Below are 27944 nucleotides of genomic sequence, written 5' to 3'. Positions count from 1 at the left end.
CGACTTCTATTTCCAATCGAGGTCTCGCTTGCAATAAACGTCAAGTCTCAAGGTTGGTTGGTTGGTTTGTTGGGGGTTGAAGGGACCAGACTACAAAGGCCATCGGTCCCAAGAACAGAGAGAGCGGGTTTAAGAGATGGACTGCAGGTGGGGGGTTGGGGGTGGGATGGACAAGAGATGGGCAGAGAGAGGGGGAAGGAGGTGCTGAAGAGAAATTTGGGGGTGGGGGGTGGAGATGGACAGGGAGAAGGTGGAGGATGTGATGGACACAGAGAGGAGGGGGAGGAGGACGTGGACAATGTGAGAGAAGCAGGAAGAGATGGACAGAGAGAGAAAGAGAGAGGAGAAGGAGATTAGAATGTGCATCTAATTCCAACACATATTTAGCAGTTGCGAAGTTTTGCAGGGATCACAAGTAATGTAACATACAATAAATAATATTTCATTTATCCTATTTGGTGATGCAATTTTAATGGTTAGCCGTGTACGTAGGTATGAGATTGAATGTTGAAGAGCCATGAATTCGTCTCTGGACATTGGTTAAAGTAACTTTTCAAAACGCAATAATCCATTGATGATTATTCCAGCAAATATGAGCTACAAGAGGAGGCTAACATTATAGTGTTGCAAACAGTAATGGTCAGAACACAGAACACTCAATGACAGTAATTCTCAAATACTATAAACATATCTACAGTTAGGTTTCCTTTCGTTTAATATCATGACCGTGGAGTTTTTTCACGTTATCACGTTTGGACTGACAGGCAATACAATCAGGTCCGATAAGGTCAACAGGGTCGGAACACAAACTTGAACGTGCAGGAGGGAGAAGTAAGTCGGTCGCGTCTATTCTAAGTGAGCCACCTCAGCATATACCTTGGACGATTTGGGAAAACCACATAAAACTGACACGTAGGTGGCCAGACGGGGATTAGAACGTTATTTCTCCGACGGATAAACCCAGTATCTCAACACTGCGCCAATTCGCTCGGTCAGACGGATTGCAGTCATGCATTAAGTCAGGCCAACGGCGTACCTCCCTCGCTAGGTGCAATATCGACAAATGTCCCATTGCGCTTCTAGGTATTCATAACAACGTCAATATTAATGGGGGCCGAACTGCTGATGGAATTATTTCGGGGTGATGTGCCTGGACGGCCGTTACTAGGCAATAGCGAGCGGGACAGTCCCACTGATAACTACGGAAACATTGCACAAAACCTTACTTAGATATCGATTCACTTTGGTTCTTCTGTAATTGCACTGTTGGTGCAAGTAATGCAATGATACCAACATCCAATATTTCGGTAAACTGTCTTTAAAGATGGTTTCGAGACAGCAAGAATCGTATCATATGTCCGCTTATAACGTTATATTTCAAGTCAGCAATTATAGAGCCATCGCACGTGCGAGAACTAAATTCTGTTGACTGTATTACGATTGTTCAGCATGAGTTAAGACGACTCCTAGATTACAGTGATGACACCTAGATTATAGTGATAAGTAAAGGCGAGGACGTTATCTACTCGCAAATCACTAATTCGACTATTCAGACAATTGTGACTTCGTCATGAACATATTTACGAAAGCTCTAAGATAAGTTTACGTAACTGTAAACTTTTTTAAAAAAAATTTCAAACGTTCGCGAAACAGGCTAACAGAACTGGGAGACTAACTTATGTTCTTGCAAAGTACTGCTTCCAAATATCGAGAATAATTTACAATTTGTAAATTCTTTACTGATGACGAGTGGAACATTTTCGTGTTGGATAGCTATGACAAATAACATTTCCGATACCTAGATGGAGACAATGTTAGATGCCGCTCAGAATGCAAGAAGTATCTAACGCGGTGTTGTGAGACAATTGTGGGAATTTTCTGACCAAATCTGTGTGTAACTGGCAACTGTCTATCGATCACATCCAATAAGGAACAGTACACAATAATGCTGCAAGACTTTGACATCATAGAATTTTGAAACTTACTATTTCAACAGTTTGGGCCCGAAATACACATGACTCACCAAAGAAAGAACTCACTACGCGAATTTTTTTCCGGGCCAAATAATTTATCGTCTCGTGTGGGTCCCTTCAGTGTTTCCTTCTCCTGACAACCCTGCTGCTACTGATTTCATCTTATGGCATTACGTGATAGAAAAAAGTCAGTTGTCTCAGGAGCACAGATAAAATCACGCAGTCGAAAACAGGTTGATAACATTCAGCGCTCACTTCTGGAAGCAGCGAATGCGGGAATGTGCCTTACCGCTAAGTGAGCACTTGCAGGAAATTGCCTTTTTCGTAACTTGTTTGGGCAACATATATTGTGGCAGTAATCAAACTTTCGTCACTTCACACGTGTAGAAGGAAAATTATTTACTCTATGGGTACCCAATTTTTTAGGGGTGATGTTCTGACTGAGCGCTGCAGGATTTGCATCGTTAGTAGTGTTAGTATCATGACTTGTCATTAGGCGCCGTTAGTGGTATGACGAAGTGGGTTTGATATACAAGCATAAGTGTGTATTACAGTTACAGACAATCAACATGTGTCTGGACAAGGTGAGCATGGCTTTACTCGTAAAGTTGTTTATCAAAACAACAGCAATAGTGCTGCTGCTCTCCACAAGTATTGACGCATTAAAGAAATAAGGAGAAGTCCTCTTTCCGTACAGGGTTTAAGGAACACGATTCGCAAGTTAGAGTTAACTGTTGCCTTGGGAATTGCTCCTGGGAGAAGCTGACTGCCAGTTGCGCACAAATTCTTGACAAAGTTTGCACTTGCCGTGGATGAGAATGATGGAGGTAATATGCGATCTTCGAGCAGTGCAATTGCTATGTCACGATATCTAAACAACATCCCACCTGAGGTATTTCGAGCCGCAGTTGAGCAATTTCTAGTGCAGTTCCAGGATGTTGTGGATGCAGACGGTCGGAACACTGAGCAACGTTTGTAAAATGAAACATCGCACGCAGTTAACGAATGTTTCATGTGGAAATTAAGATGTGTTTCTTTCAATGATTTATTAGTTATTTCTCCTCCGCATGTGCTTACAAATGTTTCCGATAAGTTTCATTACCCCACGATTATTCGCCTTTCGTTGTGACCCTCTCAAGTAGCGAAAGTTTATTATAACCGAAACTTCCAGAATGAGATTTTCACTCTGCAGCGGAGTGTGCGCTGATGTGAAACTTCCTGGCAGATTAAAACTGTGTGCCCGACCGAGACTCGAACTCGGGACCTTTGCCTTTCGCGGGCAAGTGCTCTACCATCTGAGCTACCGAAGCACGATTCACGCCCGGTACTCACAGCTTTACTTCTGCCAGTATCTCGTCTCCTACCTTCCAAACTTTATTATAACCATCCTGCATTCCCAGTCTTGTGTAGAGAACTTTCACTAAAATTAAGTATTGTGTTCAGAAATTTGTTTCATCTGCATTCAGTTATGGAGCAACGAAAACACTCCAATATTTAGCTATCTTGAACAGAGAATTTTCCAGCCTCCGTTTCAGTAGTACCGTCCACGCCCTTCGAATACGCCCAGCTGGCGTTATAAACCAACTATGGAAATGTTCGCCAATCGATTGCTGAAGCGAAGAGGGATGTATTTGGGGTGATACGTACATGTTAGACACAGCTTCGGAAAACCCCGATTGCGGGCAGCGGTTTCGGGGTCATGGATGAGGATGGCTGACTGGAGCCACTTCTAGGGCGACTAACTCCATTAATCATGAGTAGAGACTTGTAAGGATTCTTCTCTTTGATGATTTCTCATATACGAGTCTTTCTAGTCTAGGTTCCGTTCTACAGCAAGCGCCTTTACGTACAGATTGTAGATAGGATCTATGTCCAGGTTAAAGTTATTCATTAGAAAGGTACTCAGCTCTACAAACATGGTCAGCAAAGTTCTGTTTTCCTAACGCTGAACATAATTCCATGAAGCAGTGCTACACTATCAAGCTGCAAGAAAAAATTGTGTCGATGAACTGTCCTCTCTGATTCCTTCTTTTGTTATGACATCCCATGATTAATAACAGATATAACAGAACGTTTTGGAGTATCTCAACCTCTTTGCTACCGTGTGTGTAGTGAAACATAACAGAAGTAAACTGAACTGTACACCAAAACATTCTTAATACCATATGGATCATGTTATGACTTTCCTCTTTGCTGCTCACTTAGGTGATAATTACTTCTCTGCTTGTCGACATGGATTGTTACATCATTAGTATTATTTGATGCTAGGTTGGATGAAGTTCATTTGTCGAAAAAATGTTATTAATTACACGAGTAATAACAAAGTCATACTACGCAAATAAATCTTCTACTTGCATGTATGCTTCGATCTTGGAGACATTCTCCACTTGCGAATTACTGTTTAGTATACTCCCTACACGCAAACGTTAAATTCAGTTCACTACCTGGCTTTCTTTCGAAAACTGCCTCCGATCGAGTATTCGCGATCGGCCACATCTGCAGACTCCAAGGAACTTATGCAGCACTGGTGTACTGAGACGGGACTGTGTGAAAGTTTTACTAGAGCAACAGAGACAATTGGTGAGCGGGTCGGTGTAAGAAAGCGATTCGGATGTGTTAAGACGGGAAGTAGCAAATAGGGAGAATTTCTGAGAAAAGTTCGTTACTCTGAAAGAGTTGTTTTAATGATATGGAAATAAGGACTACTTCATCGTGATTTATAGTGAGCAGCCAACTAAGCTAAATTTCGTGACATATATTATGAGCTACAGACTGTGATGTTTGTTGTTTTGGCGTTACTGAAGAATGGTAACTTGACTGAACACATGCTGTACACCGAACAACCATTTACTTCGTACGAGACTGCGTTTAGAAGTGTGAGGGCCGCGCTTCCACCCTTTCAATTCGAATGGAATAATAAACCTGCGACTAGATATCTGAATATGCTGAATATGCAGTTAAGCTGCCGTCACTGTTGCTCAACAATTCAGTCCCATATCCAGCCTGAAAACAGCTAAAATCTGATTTTTTCGTGTGTTATGTCACTAATCGAATCACCGGAGCAGTCTTAAATTTTATTTGAGGTTTGGTTATTATTTAGTAATTATCAAGATTGTCAACAGCATTTGCACCGGTCTTCGACAACAACAGAGAGTCGGAGTCAGCTGCGGAACAGCTTACACAAGCGAATGTGCATCCGTTGATCTGTGACTCCACACCCTACTCCAACTCTGTTTATATCACGTAACAACAGGATAGTTGTGATAATAACAGATAAATTGAGGCGAACTGTGTAGACAGTGATAGCGATTCTTTTAAGAAATAAGTAACAATGTTGTTCAGAATGTCAGTGGCATTGCTAACACTCAATTTCTGTCGCGGTGAGACTTCACAATCAGCTGATATAACCAGAGTTGTGTAAACGCATGTTCACCCACGCTGTATGTTTGTGGAGAATTCAGCGAACTGTGAGGTCTTTCAACTCGATTGGCGATGTTGTTGAGCCTGGAATTAGGTTGGTAACATGTGATGAATTTAACGTTTTACTATTTAACAATATATCGTCGCTGTTACATCGGTAAAATGTTGGTTGTTGAATTTGTTGTTAGCCGGCCAGTGTGGTCGAGCGGTTCTAGGCGCTACAGTCTGGAACCGCGCGACCGCTCCGATCGCAGGTTCGAATCCTGCCTCGGGCATGGATGTGTGTGATGTCCTTCGGTTAGTTAAGTTTAAGTAGTTCTAAGTCTAGGGGACTGATGACCTCAGATGTTAAGTCCCCTAGTGCTTAGAGCCATTTGAACCATTTTTGAATTTGTTGTTGGTGTTGATTCTAATGATTTTCAAGACTTAAGCTCAGAATGAGTTTCATAGGGAAGATTTCAAGCAATATCAATAAACAGGGTAGATAAATACTTTTATATATAGATATTATTTACGCGAGACTGAACATAACAGTGGCTGAGCGCATGCGAGGAAAAACTGTTGAGCGTATGCATTGAGCAAAGTATTGTTCCCCTTCAACACTTTGTTTGCTGGGCAGTACTCTCTCATCGCTCTTCAGCTCATATAACGTGTGGTCTAATACGGTCGACTGGCTTTGTTTTCTTTCCTTGGGAAATAATAAAGATTTTGCGCAAAAACATGTAAATGGTTGCTACAGCGTATAGATAAGAAAGCAGAAACTAATCATAAGGTAGGTTACTAACTAAATTTCTTTGAATTCTTTTAAGCAGGTCATATATAACTTGTTCACATTTTAACTATACCTGTGCTTATATTCTGATCTGGAGTCGTGGGTGATAATTCGGAAGTTTTCCCTCTGCTTTCCAACCCCTGACAGCCTTATCGTGTATCAGTGTGTGACGGTACATTACTCTTATTAAGGCAGTGAAATGTTTATTGTTGTTACTGTCGGTTTGCTGGGCGTTGCGAATGCACGTGATACGCGACATCGTAGAAAATGTTCATAGGTCTGTGTCATCGACATCTTTAACGCCTCGAAGGCTTGTAATCCGGCTGTATAGGATTAATAAATAAATTAAATATCATACTTATCTCACTCATTGAATATTTCGAAATGCGCTTAATTTAATGTCATATTCTACGTTGCAAACAAGCACCATATGCCAACATGATCGACTTTACAGCAGTATGCTTCCACAGAACTATACAAGTATTAAAGTCTAAATTTCTACCACAGCAAGGATCTTAAAACAATATGGTTGGGCAATAACCATTTTCCTCTGCCATTGGTTTGTTGCTGTGACGTCACCAAGGAACGGCGCGTTCTAGCAGGTGGCACGCTACGCATTTATGCGGAGTTTCTGGCGAAAGAGTTTGTTTCTGTCAGATTATTTTGAAATGTTATTGTTAAATCATCTATATCATATTCGATTGTAGGTGTATACCCCACTCATCACTATTACACTAGATCACAATGTACTCTGGCATCTTTTAAAACGATGATGTTCGGCCTTTGACGCCGTATTTGAACAGTGGAACACTTGGAATCATAAGTTGTTAGGTTTAATTTAATGCTACAAATTTCTTTTTAGACGCTCTTGTTTTCGTTGCGTCATTTACAAAGGTGCTGTTTTTGCAACTGAACGCTTTGTCCCCATAACTTTCGGCACCATCACCTGCATCGAGGCCATTTTGAGCAAAATTTAGTATAGCGTGAGCTCGCCACTCGTCATCCAATTTTTGTTTTTCCAGCACTTGCCGATGCAGTGAGAGGATTAGGTGGCGAGGGGGGAAGAGATTACACGCGGTGTTGTCTCCTGACAACTCGTCCCTCTCGCTTTATGTTCTTGTATCTGAAAAGGTGCTCGAATGTATGAAGTTATCCTAAAACCACGTTGCAGAGACTTCCTTGTTTATATATTGTATTTATTTGTAGCAACCCTATCGTAACAATGGACATCCCGATATTGTATTTTGTCTAACAATGAACATTAAATTAAATAATCCTGTGCTGATTCAATTATTCAGTGAGTAGGTAATGCATGGGTATCGATGTAACCGGATTACTTTCATCAGTCGTTACTAAATGCGCTACCGCAGACCTCAAACAGTGAGTACGTCATCGCCAAATCGCTACTGCAGCACCAATCTGCGGAAATCACATACGCTGGTTACACTTGTAAGCGGTATGACAACTTCCGAATACTTCTACGAGCTGCAAACAGTATTCACAGTCACGTTAAGCAGCAAAAAAGTGGTTCAAATGGCTCTGAGCACTATGGGACTTAACTTATTAGATCATCAGTCCCCTAGAACTTAGAACTACTTAAACCTAACTAACCTAAGGATATCACACACATTCATGCCCGAGGCAGGATTCGAACCCGCGACCGTAGCGGTCTCGCGGTTCCAGACTGTAGCGCCTAGAACCGCTCGCTCACCGCGGCCGGAGTTAAGCAACAATAGCGCGTCTAGTCTGCGTATTTTTTATTCCTTGGAGGCATTTAATAATTTTTTCTGGATTTGAGTTGTTGCATACCGTTAGTATAACGGCTCTTGAGACTGTGCTATTGAGACATTAATCATTTGCGTGGCATATCGGGAAGCGTATATATAAAAAAAATGGTACCTGTAAATTATATTCAAGCAAAGTATGCAAGTTTGTCGCAGTGCTAACTAATACTTCCGGCGATGTTACATTGTATTAATACATAGTATATTCATCATGTGCTCTCGATAATGCGTTTTTTTCTTACAGTATGGTTGTCGGATCAAATCGAGAACAAATATTTTACCAATGGAAACCTAACCACTAACGCCTGTGCATAATCAAATATTAAAAGAAACTGATACATCACCCTAATATCGTGAAGGGCCCCCGTAAGCACGCAGAAGTGCCGCAGCACGACGTGGCGTGGACTCGACTAATATCTGAAGTAGTGCTGGAGGGAATTGACATCTTGAATCCTGCAAGGCAGTCCATAAAGCCGTAAGAGTACGAGGGTGTGGCGATCTGTTCTGAACAGCACGTTGTAAGGCATCCCATATATGCCCAAAAATGTTCATTTCTGGGGAGTTTGGTGGACAGCAGAAATGTTTAAACTCAGAATAGTGTTCCTGGAGCGACTCTAGCAATTTTCGACGTGCATGGTGTCGCATTGACCTGCTGGAATTGTCCAAGACCGTCAGAATGCACAATGGACATGAAGGGAGACAGGATGCCAACTTTCGTGTCACCAGAGTCGTATCTAGACTTGATCGTGGATCCCATATCACTCCAACTCCAAACGCTCCACACTACTACAGAACCTCCACCACCTTGAACAGTCCCCTGCTGACATGCAGGGTCCATGGATTCATGAGATTGTCTCCGTACCCGTACACGTCCATTCGCTCGATACAATTTGAAACGAGACTCGTTCCACCAGGCAACATGTCTCCAGGCATCAACAGTCCAATGTCGGTGTTGACGGGCCCAGGCGAGGCGTAAAGCTTTGTGTCGTGCAGTCATCAATTGTATACGAGTGGACTTCGGCTCCGAAAGCCAATATCGATGAAGTTTTGTGAATGGTTCGCACGCTGACACTTGTTGATGGCCCAGCATTGAAATCCGCTGCAATTTGCGGAAGGTGGTGCACTTGTCACGCTGGGCGATTCACTTCAGTCGTCGTTGGTCCCGTTCTTGCAGGATTTTTTTTCCGGTCGCAGCGATGTCGGAGATTTGATGTTTTACTGGATTCCTGATATTAACGGTACACACGTGAAATGGCCGTATGGGAAAATCTCTACTTCATAGCTACCCATGCTGTGCCCATCGCTCGTGGGCTGAGTGTAACACCACGTTCAAAGTCACATCAATTTTGATAACCTGCCATTGTAGCAGCAGTAACCGTAACCGATCTAACAATTGCGGCAGACAGTAGTTGTCTCATATGGGCATTTCCAATCGCAGCGCCGTATTCTGCCTGTTTACATATCTCTGTATTTGAATACACATGCATATGCTAGTTTCTTTGGCGCTTCAGTGTAATATAATAGAATTTATGTTGTGCTCTGTTTACGTATATGAAAATGATCCTCGCAGGAGAAGATACATGAAGACACAAGTATATCTTTCAGATCTCTGTGAGAGAGCTGCAAACACATCTGAAGCATCTTCTAACTTTTTGTAACATTTAGAAACAATTTTCCGAAGTTGTTATAGATTTATTTCTACATTGTGGTGCTACACATAATTTTCACAACATAAATTGCAAAACACTGTGCTACTTGAAGCTACTTTATGACTATAGTGAGAGTTTACTTAATCAAGATGTCACAGGCATCACGCCACTCAAAAGAAACGTTTTTGTGACTTTTCGAATTACTTGAATTTCTGTTAATTTTATGAAAAATAAAAGCATATTGTGTGCATGAAATAATGCAATCAATATGTTATTCAAGACAAGTACCAGAAAATTCAAATATCCTACTATGTGGAGAATTTGTGGGAATCGGGAAATTTTTCTCCCCACGTTTGGGGGATTTCACCTACATTTTTGGGGAATTTGGAATACTGCCATTGGTAACGCTGATTTTCACACTCACTCACTCACCATATACAAGTTTCAGACATGTACAGTTTAGTTTTCGGTTGGGCAATATGAACAACGAAGGATACGCCCCAGAAACAAATTATCATGGTTTCTACATGTTTCACAGATGTACATTTTAATTTTCGGGTTGGACAATATGAACTTCGAAGAATATGTCTCAGAAATAAATTATTATGGTTCCAATTCCATTTTACGAGGATTGGAACTTAAATAGTGGCAACTATTTATTCACAACCGATACAAAAGAGTTATATATTTGCACCTGTTACTGTCCTTCAGAGTAGTCACCAGTGTTGTGTAGAACCCGTTGCCAGCGATGTGGAAGGCGTAGTATACTGTTAGCAGAGCCTGTTCTGTTGGTCATGCGAATGGAGCGGTGTACTGCCTGTCGAATCACTGGAACAGTTCTGAAGAGAATGCCACGAAGTGGTTCCTTGACCTTCGGAATCAAGTCAAAGTCACAAGGACTCAAGTTGGGGGAGTATGGTGGATGGTACAGTACTTCCCAGTCCCATTGACCGAACAGAGCAGCCACAGCTTGAATTGTATGCACCCGCGCATTGTCGTGCAAAATGATTGGCGGGTTGCGCAGAAAGTGTCGCAGCTTCTTTCGCGAAGCTGGTCACAGGTGATGCTCCAAAAGCCAACAGTAATACGACTTAAGTCCTTGTTACTTTGGCCCGCATCTCGTGGTCGTGCGGTAGCGTTCTCGCTTCCCACGCCCGGGTTCCCGGGTTCGATTCCCGGCGGGGTCAGGGATTTTCTCTGCCTCGTGATGGCTGGGTGTTGTGTGCTGTCCTTAGGTTAGTTAGCTTTAAGTAGTTCTAAGTTCTAGGGGACTGATGACCATAGATGTTAAGTCCCATAGTGCTCAGAGCCTTGTTACTTTGATTTGATTCCGAAGATGAAGGAACCACTTCGTGGTGTTCGCTTCAGAACTGTTCCAGAGATTCGACAGGCAGTAGACCGCTCCATTCGCACCAACAGAACAGGCTCTGCTAACGGTATACTACGCCTTCCGCATAGCTGGCAATGGGTTCTACACAACGCTGGTGCCTACTTTGAAGGAGGGTAACAGGTGCTAACATATTACCCCTTTTGTATCGGTTGTGAATAAACAGTTGCCACTATTTAAGTTCCAACCCTCGTATAAAACACTTTTCCCCTGCGCTACTCCTGACTGTTGCGGCAATTGCTTGACCTGCACATTGTAACCCATTTAAAACCAGTTAATTCCAGATGCTTGCACTACACTTACTGTTTGTAAACCACTTCACTGCTTCACTTCTTACTACTGAACTGGCAGAGACTGCACGACTTCAGGCTGTTTATGCTTTGTGCTAACCGCTTTAATAATAATAATAATAATAATAATAATAATAATAACGAAACTGTGTACAGCATTATAGTAGCCCTTATGTAGTTACTGCTGTGTCATGCTGTTAATTAATTCATTTACCTGTTTCGAAGCGAGTAACGAAGCAATTCCTGGACTACTCCAGGTACCATTCATAACTTATTTTATGGAGATATTTACCACTTGTTGCGTATATGTCTCACTTTCATCGTAAGCAATGTATGGGACAAAGCACAACTATGTATGTAGTGGGTGGAATATGTGTTGAACATGTAACCTCTACCGCATTAACGGTACTACTTGAGAAAAAGTTATTACTGATAACTTATATAATCAATATTACAGTCTTACAAAATTGTGATTATAATAATGATATTTTGAAGATAATTTAGTTTCGTGACTGAAACAGAATCGAATCGTTTAGTTTTCACCCCTCAGAAAATTTCATTTTTCCCCTCATTGGATAATTATCCCCTGGTTGGGTACCATTGCCGTACGGTAACACATACACAGTCATGCTCCACCCATTTATTCCCAACTGTGATTCTCCATTTGACACACAATCTGCTTGTCTGATAATGAGCTGAGTATAGCCGCGACTGTTGCTTTGTGGCGTGATTGTGTGGGAACGTGCAATGAGTTTGTAAGATGACGCCGGTAGATCGGTTAAGTGACACTTCGATCTCCACCAAAAAAATTACATGTTGTAGTTCAACGTGCAAGGTATCTGAAAAATGCGTGTTAAAAGGTGTATTATGTGCTACGTATAACTTCTGGTATCATGAGAGGTGCGCGAAAATCAATTTAAAGTTTTTAAATGTCGCGTTTCTTTGGTCGTGCCGTGATTGTGAATGCGAAGAACATGTAGACCTGACAAGAACAGGGAATTCTAAAAACGAAATTATCAACTTACTGAACAGAGTCTTTGAAGTTCTAAAAGACAAAATAGACTCGTTGAAAGAAGAACATGAAAGATGCGAAAACGAAAGAATTTGTGCCCCGTTGAAAATACAAATACGGTTATGAAACAGACCTACAAAAACGCCTGTGCACGCAGCAACAGACTTAAGTAATACGATAGAACCTGGTGTGAACGGTGAAAATAGAACCTGGTGTGAACGGTGAAACTGCAAGTGACAAATAGCGTACAAAATCAACAGACAAATATAAATGGACCAACACAAACGGCAAACATAGTACTCACAGTCCTGAACAAGATGTTGAAATTAATTTCTAATAGTCGGAGATTCTATGCTTAAAAATGTAGTAGCTCACAACTGTACAATAGATGTTTGTCCAGGGACATTAGTTAAATAAACTTTTCAATAACGTTCTTGAAGAAAAACATAACATAATGGGAAGTGTAAACTGCAATGCAAATTAGAAAGCAGTTTTTATCTATTTGAGGAGGAATTCCCGTCGAAGCTACAGTGAAGAAGAAGTCAGCAATGAAACAAGAAACGTGATCACTGAGGGGTCAGAGAAGAGCGTAACAGTCTACGAACGGTAATTGTAGATGCCAAAAAAGCTTATAACCACTGATTGCTTGGCACAAGTTGGTCTACATTTGAACAGGTTACGGTCGGCAGAGTTCAGTAAGATGTTTACTGACTTGTGCAGATTTATAAACAATAAGGGAAACTAAATGTGAGTGATGGTGGCGACAAGTTGCGTAAAGGAATAAAAGGTAAAAATACGTTAAGAAAACAATTCTTAAAACAATAGGTGACGGTAAAAGCACATTTTTGATGCATTTCAACATGAATGGCCTAAAGGTTAAACGTATAAATGGCAGGGAAGCCAAAATTGATGATCTACAAATTTTCTTGGCAAGAGGGAAAAATATATTACTCTTTCGCCTAAATGAACACTGGCTAACAAATGACTGCATCAAAAACCTTAATAAATTAATAGAACTATGTTGTAGACGGTAGCTTCTGTAAAAGTAACAAAATTCATGGGGACTACTCCAACAAATTATTCACTTGGTGATAGAGAAAAATTCTACATTGCTTTATGCATTTCTGATCATTGTGCACTGTTTTTGGAGCAACCAAAAATAAATGAACCAGTCATTAGAAAAACGTGCATCAAACAATGCTTCAATAAGGAAAATATAAACTTATTTTATCGTAGGCTTAAAGATGTAAACTGGTTAGTGGATTGTTGTACTACAAGTTCTAAATATTATCAGGATTTCTTGAAAGTTTTGTACTTAGAGGGGGTGGTAGGGACAGGAAAAAAAAGGCGCAGAAACAGCTCATTCTGAAACATAAAAATAAATCAAAGGCAGTATGGCCAGCCACAAAATTCAAAAATTAAGACAGGTGACAAATCCATTGTAAATCTCTCAGGAATGTGAGAATATTTCAATGAGTTTTTCATAAAGGTCTCAAAATCAGATGTTGATGTAAGTAGTTACCTAGATAATGTCAAACCATTTGTTTCAATCAGGATAACAGGGAAAATCTAACTCGGTTTGACCGAATTTCAGCTAAAGATATAGAAAAAGCAATATTCTCGCTCAAAAAGGGAAGTTCACCTTGATGGGATGAAATACCCACTACAGTAACCAAACAGTTTCTAATATCATATTACCACCCCAGTATGAAATAACTACCTATTACCCACTGCATCGCCTGTATATCAGTTATTTTATTATGATGATTGGTGGAGAAAAAGCAAACTAGTAGTTTTACGATAGGTCTGTGTCTATAGTGGTGCAGAGACTTATACATAAAAAATATATGCAGTGTGGTATGTAGATACATATTTATTTTGTTGTACGTGGAATCTGAAAGCATGCATTATATTTTCTAATTACATTTACAAATGCTTGGTTTATTACATTCTTGAAGAAGTAGAGTTTTAAGGTGTCTGTGTGTCTCACCTAGTATAGGATGTGACAATTTGCCACCAGAGGAACAAATCCCAACAATTTCTCACTTCCATTTTAATGCATTGTGGTCCCACCGTTTTCATCCATCCCTCTATGATGAGTAATTTATGATTAACATAGTTAATAGATCACAATCAAATGTAGCCTCACCAAAAGTCTCCCACGTTCCACTTGCAAATCTACGACTCTATATTTGTCGGACAGCCTTTAAATGACGCCGTCGTTGTGTGTCTTCAGGCGTCTTGGAAGCTGTAAGAGACGCGTGACGCTCAGCGTCTAAAATGCGACGGGTTTTTAATGGTTCTAAGCCTCTGTAGCTCTTAAGACCTCCTGACGTTCTGCATCCAAGTTCCGGTGGACATGAGATTGCTCGGAGGTTTGTTAGATTCGAATAACTTTCGCAGCTTGATTGTTAGAACTATGCTCTAAGGCAGACTTAAGTTATCGAGGCTTGTAGTAATAGTTATAAATATGGTTCTCGGGCCTACCGTGCGATTTTATTGTTCTATCTCCACCAAAACTCTCCAGCTGTGCGAGATGGTGTAGGAACTCGTAAACCACGCGCATGGTAACATTGGATTTGCTCTGTCACAGAATAATCTATAGACACTACGAGTCACCGTCCATACCGCCACCTTCGTCTGCATGCCTCTCACGTACCCTGCATTTAAAAATATCAGTAATACTAAAAACAAAACAAAAAACAAAATACGCAGTTCTAGAGTAGCTCATGGTCTTCCTCAGGATTCAAGCTATCTCCGTACTAGATGCCATCGGAAACGGTTCAGCGGTAGAGTCGTGAAAACGTAAGAGGATGAGTCACTTTCACAATTAATAATACTGGTATTCGTATGCAAGTATAGATTAAATATTGATTACGTTGAATCATATTACGTGGAACATATCAACCACCAAATACGATTAAGTTCAAAAGTGAAAGAGTAAATAGCTTTTTCAAAGCGAAAATAATTTTCGTTTATTCGCGTAATATCCTTTAAATCAATAAATATCTTCTTCGCTATAGTTCAAGCTATCTCATGCCAAATTTCACGAACATCGGTTCAACTCTCTAGTCGTGAAAACTTTACAGACAGTGTTACTTCCGCATTTATAATATTAGTATGGGTAAATCAGTCATCTGAAGAAGGACACTTCCCAGATGCTGCAAAGTATGCAGCAGTAAAGCCATTATTCAAGAAAGGCTCAAAGGAAGATCTAGAAAATTACCGACCAGTAAGCCTTCTCTCAGTATTTTTAAAAGTATTAAAAACGCCGTGGCACTTCAGACCCAAAATTTCATGACAAGCTCTAATATCATAACATTAAATCAGTTTCCAGAAAATGGAAGCGTACAGTATGTGCCATCAACAAATATGTTGAGAAAATTTGCTTATCTCTGGACAAATCCCAAAAAGGCACAGGACCTTACGGAGGCTTTGACTGTGTAAACCATTCTCTCCTGTTCACAAGTTAGAAACACTCGGAATAAATGGTAACGCTTCGAAATTGTTCAAATCATATTTAAAACACCGAAAGCAAGGGGTAATTGTAACGTCAGGTACAGAATATTGTTTCTCAGAATGGAAAATTATTTCACAGGGCGTCCCATAAGGTGCCATCCTAGCCCCCATCGTGTTTTTATTTTATGTAAACGATTTACCGCCCTACGTAACATCGCATTCAGTTTTACTTGCAGACGACACATCTTTTAACATTGAATGTGAGACCACAGACCAAATCCTCCAAAGATGCATCGATACCCTAAATCGTTTTGAACGTTTGTTTGATGTAAATGTATTAAAACTATACATGAACAAACTCACCTCATACATTTTAAAACCAAACAGTCAAAATGAAGTGGTTTCTAAATTATCCATAAAAATCAGGAACTTAGGGAAGCAGAGTCTGTCAAATTTCTGTACATAGTTTTAGAAAAAAAAATATCCTGGTCTTTGCGTGTAAGTTACTTGACAAACAAATTAAACAATCTAGCATTCGCAATGACAATATTTTCCTATGCACGTGGCACTGATACTAGGAGATTGGTTTACCACAGCTATTTTGACACAGTTGTAAAGGATGGAGTAATCCTTTGAGAGAAAGCAATTAGTGTAAATAGAATATTCTTACTTCAATAAATAATTATCTGTTCCAGTCCAGAATTATTTGTAGAAGACCATTTTCAACATATGTACGACACAAATAACAAAGATAATTTCATCTTGTCGTCCCATAGACTAAAACTATGCTCGCAGACTCCTCATTGCATAGCTATGAAAATTTTCAATAAATTAAAAATGACAAACTGTCACAGTATGGAAATAGTTATACTGAAGACAAGATTTAAGCGCCATCCTAGTGTAAAAATGTTATTATTCAGGAGTGGAATTTTTAAATGATGAAGATTTCTTTGTAGAGTAATAAACAAATCTGTAACGATTTTTATAAATTAAATCTTTGTTTGACACATTGTATGTGCCTTTGGTACATTATCCATTTTGACGAGTCTCCTGTACTTTCACCAATGATTTACATATGTGCATAATAAGACAATAAAATTCTGATTCTGATTCTCAATAGGCCGGATCTCGAGCAGAGGTCATTCTTGGGATCTGGAATAAAATAATAATTGGATTCTTTTACCGACCTCCCAACTCAGATGATGCAACTGCTGGAAGGTTCAAAGAAAACTTGAGATTAATCTCAAACACGTACCCTACTCTTAGGTAGTTTGCAGATGATGCTGTCGTTTATCGTCTAGTAAAGTCATCAGAAGATCAAAACACATAGCAAAATGATTTAGAAAATATATCTGAATAATACGAACATTGACACCCTAAATAATGAAAAGTGTGAGGTCATCCACACGACTGCTAAAATGAATCCGTTAAACTTCAGTTACACGATAAATCAGCCTAATCTAAAGTCCGTAAATTCGACTAAATACGTAGGAATTACAATTACGAACAATTTAAATTGGAAAGAACAAGTAGAAAATATTGTTCGGAAGGCAAACCAAAGACTGTGTTTTATTGGCAGAACACTTAAAAAATGTAACAGATCTGCTAAAGAGACAGCCAACGCTACACTTGTCCGTTCTCTTTTTAGAGTACGGCAGAGCGGTCTGGGATCCTTAGTAGATAGGATTCACGCTGTATATCGAGATAGTTCTACGAAGTGCACGTTTTGTATTATAACGAAATAGGGAAAAGAGTGTCACGGACACGATACAAGATTTGGAGTGGACACCATTAAAACAAAGGCGTTGTTCGTTGCGGCGGAATCTTCACACGAAATTTCACTCATCAACTTTCTCCTCCGAATGCGAAAATTAATTGTTGACGCCAACCTACATAGAGACGAACTATCATCATAATAAAATAAGGGAAATTAGAGTTCGAACGGAAAGATATGTGTTCGTTTTTTCTGCATGCTGTTCGAGAGTGGAATAACAGAGAATTATTGTGGAGGTGGCTCGATGAACCCTCTGTCAGGCACTTAAGTTTGATTTGCAGAGTATCCATGTAAATGTAGATGTAGATTATTTTCTGAAGCGGAACAGAAGATTTTCGTTTGGTTGACAGCTAAATTAAGACTAGGCTACATAAAGAGTTGCTACTGACTTGCACAGTATAGCCCGCCCGGCTAGCCGCGCGGTCTGACGCGCTGCTTCCCGATCGGGAAGGCGTGCTGGTCCCCGGCACGAATCCTCCCGGCGGATGAGTGTCGAGGTCTGGTGTGCCGGCCAGCCTGTGGATGGTTTTTAAGGCGGTTTTCCGTCTGCCTCGTCGAATGCGGGCTGGTTCCCCTTATTCCGCCTCAGTTCACTGTGTCAGCGATTGCTGCGCAAACACTGTATACAGGCACGTGTACACCATAATTACTCTACCACGCAAACATTTGGGTTTACACTCGTCTGATATGAGACGTTCCCGGGGGGATCTGCTGGGGCCGAACCGCACAATAACCCTGGGTTCTGTGTGGGGCGGCGGTGGGGCAGGTAGACGCCTGTAGCCTCATGTGGTGTTGTGAACCACTGAGGGATAGGGCGGGACGAAACCTCCCTGTCGTTTATAGGTCCCCAGTTCAATACACACACCAATCGTACCACGATTAATCTAACTTCAGTACGATTCAAACCGTCGTATTCTGCTAGTCCATGAAATAATCAACACTTCGTTGTTACTGTTGATCTGATTTCTTTTTCTACAAGGGCAGCCAAATATAAACGAGGCAGATGGAAAAAAGTAAGTAAGTAAACTGTTTATTATTTCAAAAATGACACATTTATTCCACTGTGAGACAAGACGGTGAAGACCTTCATGGAAAAATGTTCGGAGTTGCCTACGGAGCCATATTTGTACCCAGGCGAGCACTTTGTGCAAATCGAGGCTACGAATTTCATTACGATTCAAAAATATGAAATCACATGGAGAGAGAACGGGACAGCAGGGAGTGTTAGTAATGGCTTCCCAGCGAAGCTTCTGCAACATAGTCGAAATAACAGAAATGTCGGCTCCGGGTAAGTCATCATGACCTTTTTTCTTTGACTGCCAAGCTCTGTTTGTTCGGTGACTTTCTGGAAAACAACGCTTCAATTAACGCACAGCTACACTTGGACCTTGTAAAAAGCACTCCGTCAAGTCCAAACGGCAGGATTATTGACGGAAGGTATCATTCTGCGAAAGATAATGGTAAGGTTGTTTCGACCGCGCTGTAGAAGTTCCGCTGGGAAGTCATTACAAATCCTCCATAGAGGCCCGATCTCTCCCCATGCTAGTTGCATACTTTTGGAACCAAGAAGAAAGACATTCGTGGCCGTTGGTCTCCTTGGGACGGATAGATGCTCTCCTGGATGCAATTGTGGCTACGTAGACAACCGAAAACATTTTTCCATGAACGCATTCACTGTCTTATCTCACAATGGCATAAATGCTTAAACATTTTCGGCAATTACTCGTACTTTTGAAATAATAAACAGTTTACTTAATTTTTTTCACCTATCTCGTTTTCATTTGACTGCCCCTTGCACTCTGATCTGTCAACACATCAGCAAACCTGTTCAGTTCACTTATTCTCTGCAATATCACACCGGAAAAGGTATTTGAGAAACTCTCCCACACATCTGCTGTCGCGTCTTACTATTAACTGGCAGCAGCTATCACTACATCAGCAACTATAATATTTTGTGTATTTTTATCTGTTTCCTGTATTCTTCGTTTTGCAACTGTAGATGTGGATTTATCCGCGTGTCGCGTGGATCGCATCGATCAGCTGCAAAGACATAAGCTGGCAGCCAAATATCTGAATATATATATTCAGGTTGGAAGCTTTCCATATTAAGTGGAGTTTTGTCACATGAGACGTGGCATCTCGAATCATACCTGGTGTTTCAGAATGAATATCGGGATTTTAAGGCTTTGTAGCTTTTGTCACACTCGTCTTGCAGTTGTAAATAATACACTCCTGGAAATGGAAAAAAGAACACATTGACACCGGTGTGTCAGACCCACCATACTTGCTCCGGACACTGCGAGAGGGCTATACAAGCAATGATCACACGCACGGCACAGCGGACACACCAGGAACCGCGGTGTTGGCCGTCGAATGGCGCTAGCTGCGCAGCATTTGTGCACCGCCGCCGTCAGTGTCAGCCAGTTTGCCGTGGCATACGGGGCTCCATCGCAGTCTTTAACACTGGTAGCATGCCGCGACAGCGTGGACGTGAACCGTATGTGCAGTTGACGGACTTTGAGCGAGGGCGTATAGTGGGCATGCGGGAGGCCGGGTGGACGTACCGCCGAATTGCTCAGCACGTGGGGCGTGAGGTCTCCACAGTACATCGATGTTGTCGCCAGTGGTCGGCGGAAGGTGCACGTGCCCGTCGACCTGGGACCGGACCGCAGCGACGCACGGATGCACGCCAAGACCGTAGGATCCTACGCAGTGCCGTAGGGGACCGCACCGCCACTTCCCAGCAAATTAGGGACACTGTTGCTCCTGGGGTATCGGCGAGGACCATTCGCAACCGTCTCCATGAAGCTGGGCTACGGTCCCGCACACCGTTAGGCCGTCTTCCGCTCACGCCCCAACATCGTGCAGCCCGCCTCCAGTGGTGTCGCGACAGGCGTGAATGGAGGGACGAATGGAGACGTGTCGTCTTCAGCGATGAGAGTCGCTTCTGCCTTGGTGCCAATGATGGTCGTATGCGTGTTTGGCGCCGTGCAGGTGAGCGCCACAATCAGGACTGCATACGACCGAGGCACACAGGGCCAACACCCGGCATCATGGTGTGGGGAGCGATCTCCTACACTGGCCGTACACCACTGGTGATCGTCGAGGGGACACTGAATAGTGCACGGTACATCCAAACCGTCATCGAACCCATCGTTCTACCATTCCTAGACCGGCAAGGGAACTTGCTGTTCCAACAGGACAATGCACGTCCGCATGTATCCCGTGCCACCCAACGTGCTCTATAAGGTTCAAATGGTTCAAATGGCTCTGAGCATTATGGGACTTAACATCTATGGTCATTAGTCCCCTAGAACTTAGAAGTACCTAAACATAACTAACCTAGGGACAGCACACAACACCCAGCCATCACGAGGCAGAGAAAATCCCTGACCCCGCCGGGAATCGAACCCAGGAACCCGGGCGTGGGGAGCGAGAACGCTACCGCACGACCACGAGATGCGGGCGCTCTATAAGGTGTAAGTCAACTACCCTGGCCAGCAAGATCTCCGGATCTGTCCCCCATTGAGCATGTTTGGGACTGGATGAAGCGTCGTCTCACGCGGTCTGCACGTCCAGCACGAACGCTGGTCCAACTGAGGTGCCAGGTGGAAATGGCATAGCAAGCCGTTCCACAGGACTACATCCAGCATCTCTACGATCGTCTCCATGGGAGAATAGCAGCCTGCATTGGTGCGAAAGGTGGATATACACTGTACTAGTGCCGACATTGTGCATGCTCTGTTGCCTGTGTCTATGTGCCTGTGGTTCTGTCAGTGTGATCATGTGATATATCTGACCCCAGGAATGTGTCAATAAGGTTTCTCCTTCCTGGGACAATGAATTCATGGTGTTCTTATTTCAATTTCCAGGAGTGTAGATCAAATGAGGATCAACTCAAACAGTTTTGTTTATATACTTGTACGCGAAAGGACGAGTATTGGAGGACGAAGCCTACAGAACGTGTTGAACGAGTGAGGGTGTCTGTCACCCGTAGCTCCAAGAAATCAGTTCGGAGGGCTAGTTGAGGATTGGCAATTCTAGTGATGTCTTTGTGGAGACTTAAGGAGACACATCTAGGCTCTTATAGTTGGCAGTTGTTAAAGGCTCTACAAATTACAGAGTACAGGTTACGTGCCAAGTTTGCAGGCGAAATTTTGCTGCGTGGCGATTAAGATTTTATGGATCGTGTCGTCTTCAGTGATGAATCGACATTGCGACATTTTACCTTAGCAGGAATGTGAACAGACATAATGTGCTGTGCGCATGTGGGGGTCAGCAAACCTCCACAAGATCGTACAGTTGCACCGAGACTACCCTAAATTGGATGTTTGTTGTGCCACATCCCAACTGAGCTCTTGTTTTTCGGTGTAGCAGCTGTAACTGGTGTTGTGCAAGAACTGTGGTTCTTCCCTGAATTGGAAGAAGCTGAACCACGAAAATTTGTTTAGTAGCAAGATGGTGCACCACCTCACTGGCTTAACTCAGTAGGTGACTGTTAAATGACATTTTACCTGCTATAAACCTGTACACAGTATTTGGCTACGCGGGACGGCAACAGGCGGCCGACGCACTACACTCAGATGCTCCGTCAACGACATCCGCCCGTGGTTGCCACATTAGGCCGCCGCGACTTACACACACAGCACGGCACCCGCCCTGTCCTTAGCTTCTGTTCCATTGTTTATTGTACTGTTACTTTGTTCCATGTTCTTGAATGTGGATCACTAATAGACGACACAACTGGCGATGATGATGATGATGTTTGGTTTGTGGGGCGCTCAACAGCGTGGTTATCAACGCCCGTACAATTACCCAATCTTTGCTCAGTCCAATTGCGCCACTTTCCTGGATGAAGATGAAATGATGAGGACAACACAAACACCCAGTCATCTCGAGGCAGGTGAAAATCCCTGACCCCGCCGGGAATCGAACCCGGGACCCCGTGCTCGGGAAGCGAGACGCTACCGCGAGACCACGAGCGGCGGACACACCTGGCGATGAATGCGGTGTTCACTTGCTTGTGCTCAGTCTGTTTGTTGTTCCTTCTGTTCTTCTGGTCACGGAGGCAGTGCTCCGATGTCTTCTAGAATAGTAGTAAGCTGGTTGCTATCATGAACTTGTCGGCCACAGTGACCACACAGGCTCCAATATCCTCGGCGTAACCCCCGCCCTTCCTCTTTTACGACGGTCAAGCCGAAGACAGGGTAACGAGAAGCGGCTTCGGTAACATTTCCTCGGCTTTGGTGTCACTGATTTGTTCCTTTCTTCGATTTCTCCTCGGATTTCTCAGTTGTTGTGCCAATCAACTCCGCTCCAGCGTCTTGCATCGCTTTCGGTAAAAGAAATGTTTAGGTTGTTGTAAAATTGTCACCGCAAACCCACGTATGTCACTGCAGCACGTGTAGTGTTCTATCATTGTAGTAAACAGACCCAAGTAGTACTGAGCATGAGCGGCCAAACTCCACGGCCTCAGACGCAAAAGTCAGCTTGTTATGCTCATTATACACTCCTGCAAATGGAAAAAAGAACACATTGACACCGGTGTGTCAGACCCACCATACTTGCTCCGGACACTGCGAGAGGGCTGTACAAGCAATGATCACACGCACGGCACAGCGGACACACCAGGAACCGCGGTGTTGGCCGTCGAATGGCGCTAGCTGCGCAGCATTTGTGCACCGCCGCCGTCAGTGTCAGCCAGTTTGCCGTGGCATACGGAGCTCCATCGCAGTCTTTAACACTGGTAGCATGCCGCGACAGCGTGGACGTGAACCGTATGTGCAGTTGACGGACTTTGAGCGAGGGCGTATAGTGGGCATGCGGGAGGCCGGGTGGACGTACCGCCGAATTGCTGAACACGTGGGGCGTGAGGTCTCCACAGTACATCGATGTTGTTGCCAGTGGTCGGCGGAAGGTGCACGTGCCAGTCGACCTGGGACCGGACCGCAGCGACGCACGGATGCACGCCAAGACCGTAGGATCCTACGCAGTGCCGTAGGGGACCGCACCGCCACTTCCCAGCAAATTAGGGACACTGTTGCTCCTGGGGTATCGGCGAGGACCATTCGCAACCGTCTCCATGAAGCTGGGCTACGGTCCTGCACACCGTTAGGCCGTCTTCCGCTCACGCCCCAACATCGTGCAGCCCGCCTCCAGTGGTGTCGCGACAGGCGTGAATGGAGGGACGAATGGAGACGTGTCGTCTTCAGCGATGAGAGTCGCTTCTGCCTTGGTGCCAATGATGGTCGTATGCGTGTTTGGCGCCGTGCAGGTGAGCGCCACAATCAGGACTGCATACGACCGAGGCACACAGGGCCAACACCCGGCATCATGGAGTGGGGAGCGATCTCCTACACTGGCCGTACACCACTGGTGATCGTCGAGGGGACACTGAACAGTGCACGGTACATCCAAACCGTCATCGAACCCATCGTTCTACCATTCCTAGACCGGCAAGGGAACTTGCTGTTCCAACAGGACAATGCACGTCCGCATGTATCCCGTGCCACCCAACGTGCTCTAGAAGGTGTAAGTCAACTACCCTGGCCAGCAAGATCTCCGGATCTGTCCCCCATTGAGCATGTTTGGGACTGGATGAAGCGTCGTCTCACGCGGTCTGCACGTCCAGCACGAACGCTAGTCCAACTGAGGCGCCATGTGGAAATGGCGTGGCAAGCCGTTCCACAGGACTACATCCAGCATCTCTACGATCGTCTCCATGGGCGAATAGCAGCCTGCATTGCTGCGAAAGGTGGATATACACTGTACTAGTGCCGACATTGTGCATACTCTGTTGCCTGTGTCTATGTGCCTGTGGTTCTGTCAGTGTGATCATGTGATGTATCTGACCCCAGGAATGTGTCAATAAAGTTTCCCCTTCCTGGGACAATGAATTCACGGTGTTCTTATTTCAATTTCCAGGAGTGTAGTAGTCTGTGGGCCATGACGCCATTATTCGGTTGGCTCCTGACAAGAAAGTGCATCAACACGCACTACAGCTTTTGCAGTAGTGTTTAATATTGCTCAATTTTTTGAGTTACCCCGTGCTGATGGTGATCAAATTGAGGGTTGGTGTGACAATGTCGCCGCGTGGGATTAGCCGAGCGGTCTAAGGCGCTGCAGTCATGGACTGAGCGGATGATCCCGGCGGAGGTTCGAGTCCTCCCTCGGGCATGGGTGTGTGTGTTTGTTCAAAAAATGGCTCTGAGCACTATGGGACTCAACTGCTGTGGTCATAAGTCCCCTAGAACTTAGAACTACTTAAACCTAACTAACCTAAGGACAGCACACAACACCCAGCCATCACGAGGCAGAGAAAATCCCTGACCCCGCCGGGAATCGAACCCGGGAACCCGGGCGTGGGAAGCGAGAACGCTACCGCACGACCACGAGATGCGGGCTGTGTGTTTGTTCTTAGGATAATTTAGGTTAAGTAGTGTGTAAGCTTAGGGACTAATGACCTTAGCAGTTAAGTCCCATAAGATTTGACACACATTTGAACATTTGTGACAATGCCGAAATGGCTCCTGTTCCTGTCCGTCGGCCGTCAGTTGGTTCTCGGGGGCGGGGGACGTAGCAGCCGTACGCAAACAGCTTCCGCACAGCACTGGACAGCAACGTGCCAGATAACAACAACAACCACCACCACAGCGGCGGCAGCGCTCATTACTCCCATCTTGCCCATACTGTTTCTGCAAAATGACCCGGCCTCCTGTCCTAAGCTCTGGGCGACTTGCAACAAAATGGTTCAAATGGCTCTGAGCACTATGGGACTCAACATCTGAGGTCATCAGTCCCCTAGAACTTAGAACTACTTAAAACTAACTAACCTAAGGACATCACACACATCCATGCTCAAGGCAGGATTCGAACCTGCGACCGTAGTAGTCACGCGGTTCCGGACTGAAGTGCCTAGAACCGCTCGGCCACAGCAGCCGGCCGACTTGCAACAAACGTAGGAAAACAGGACATACAGCGTCTGTGTGTCGTTCCCGGCCCTCTCCTGCAGATATGGATACGGATGTTAATTGTGTGTCTCCAGTGCTTACGAATAATAACAACTATTTATTGAAGTGCGAGTGAAAGACAAAGTGCTCGGACTATAAGTGGACTCGGGTGAGACTGTGACACTGCTGAATTTTGGACTTCGGATCTCCGACATTGTCTCTGGTGAGTCGACGTCTGTTGAGTTACAACAAGAACCATACTACAATTTTGGACAACTTACGATTCCCGGTGTGCATAAATCTGCGATTGGTTCCTTGAATCTTCTGGCAGTGGATAATGCTGGCGCCCACAGTTTGTTAGATCTGGATGCTTTCATTGCTTTTGGATTTTCATTTACGTATACGGTGCACCTACACTATGTGATCAAAAGTATGAGGACATCTGCCTGAAAATGACTTATGAGTTCGTGGCGGCCTCCATCGGTAATGCTGCAATTATATATGGTTTTGGCCCGGCATAGCCTTGATGACAGCTTTTACGTTCAATCAGGTGCTGGAAGGTGTCTTGGGGAATAGCAGCCTATTCTTCATGGAGTGCTGCACTGGGGAGAGGAATCAATGTCGGTCGGTGAGGCCTGGCACGAAGTTGGCGTTCCAAACATCACAGAGGTGTTTTATGGGAGTCCGGTCAGGACTCTGTGCAGGGATGTTATTGTGTAACCACTCCGCCACAGGCCATTCATTATGAACAGGTGCTCGATCGTGTTGAAAGATACAATCGACATCCCCGAATTGCTCTTCAACAGTGGAAAGCAAGAAGGTGCTTAAAACATCGTTGTAGGCCTGTGCTGTGAAAGTGCCACGCAAAACAACACGACCACACCGTAACACCTCTGTCTCCGAATTTTACTGTTGGCACTACACACGTTGGCAGATGACGTATACCGGGCATTCACCATACACACACTCTGCCATCGGGTCGACACGTCGAATACCGTGATTCATCACTCCACACAAGGTTTTCCACTGTTCAATCATCCAATGTTTACACTTCTTACACCAAGCGAGGTGTCGTTTGACATTTACTGGCGTGATGTGCAGCTTATGAGCAGCTGCCTAACTGTCATAGTTCTTGCAGTGGATCCTGATACAGTTTCGAATTCCTGTGTGATGGTCTGGATAGATGTCTGCTTATTACGCATTACGATCCTCTTCAACTGTCGGCAGTCTCTGTCAGTCAACAGACGAGGTCTGCCTGTACGCTTTTGTGCTGTACGTGTCCCTTCAAAAAATGGCTCTGAGCACTATGGGACTTAACGTCTGTAGTCATCAGTCCCCTACAACTTAGAACTACTTAAACCTAACTAACCTAAGGACAGCACACAACACCCAGCCATCACGAGGCAGAGAAAATCCCTGACCCCGCCGGGAATCGAACCCGGGAACCCGGGAGTGGGAAGCGTGAACGCTACCGCACGACCACGAGATGCGGGCGGTTTGATCGAAGACACGGAAGCAAGATGTTGAACAGCATGTAAAAGACTCTGTGCCATGTGCACAAAAAACAGGTCTTAGTCACCAGCATATGCCATTACAGAGGTTGCCAGAAGGGACAAACCTCTCTGAAATGCTTGGTTTTGGTATTCCTGGACCATTCAATAGCACAGCTGCTGGAAATAAGTATATCCTAATGGTAATACATAAGTTTTCTCATTTTGTAGAAATGATATCAATTCCAGACCAGAAAGCTAGCACAGGTGCAAATGCGATAGTTAATAATTTGGTATTAACATTTGGAGTTCCTGATAATATAATTCCAGATTAGGTACAAATTTTATGTCAGCACTCTTGAAACAGTTGTGTCGCCTGCTTCATATCGAGAAACTTTGCACTAGTCATTTCCATCCACAAGCAAATGGTTGTTCTGAAAGGGTTTATCAAACAGTTTCTAAAATGTTACACCCTTACATAAATAGTCATCGTGATAACTGGGACACATATCTCAATATATCATCTCAAAGTTTAATTCTAAAGTACATACTAGTATGGGTAATTCGCCATATGAGATGGTATATGGCAGAAAGATACCATCTCCTTTCAAGATTCTGTAAACTAATATAGATGCTAATGAGGAGTCAGTGAGAAACTCCACAAACCCATTAAGTAAAAATTTGTTAGAAGGTCAAATGAGATAATTCGAAGGTTCTCTAGCATGAGGAAAAGATGGAGCAACGAACAGAGAAATTAAAATTAGTGAAAAAACAGTCTGGAACGCGATGATTATTTTATTTAAAATGACCAGTTTCGGTTTAGTCTTAGGCCATCTTCAGAATAGCATCATCAGCTGGAATTGACGATGTCGAGAATATTCTTTAGAACTCAGCTGATGACCTCAGTAGCAGCAGTTTCAGCGACTGAGGTCTACTGACTAATCTGGAGATCATCAACTTCAGCTGATGGTGCTATTTTGAAGAT

Source organism: Schistocerca cancellata, chromosome 3 (genome assembly GCF_023864275.1).
Source record: "Schistocerca cancellata isolate TAMUIC-IGC-003103 chromosome 3, iqSchCanc2.1, whole genome shotgun sequence".
In the NCBI taxonomy this organism is placed as follows: Eukaryota; Metazoa; Arthropoda; class Insecta; order Orthoptera; family Acrididae; genus Schistocerca; species Schistocerca cancellata.
The sequence above is the reverse complement of the archived record's forward strand: the minus strand, read 5'-3'. Positions refer to the sequence as shown.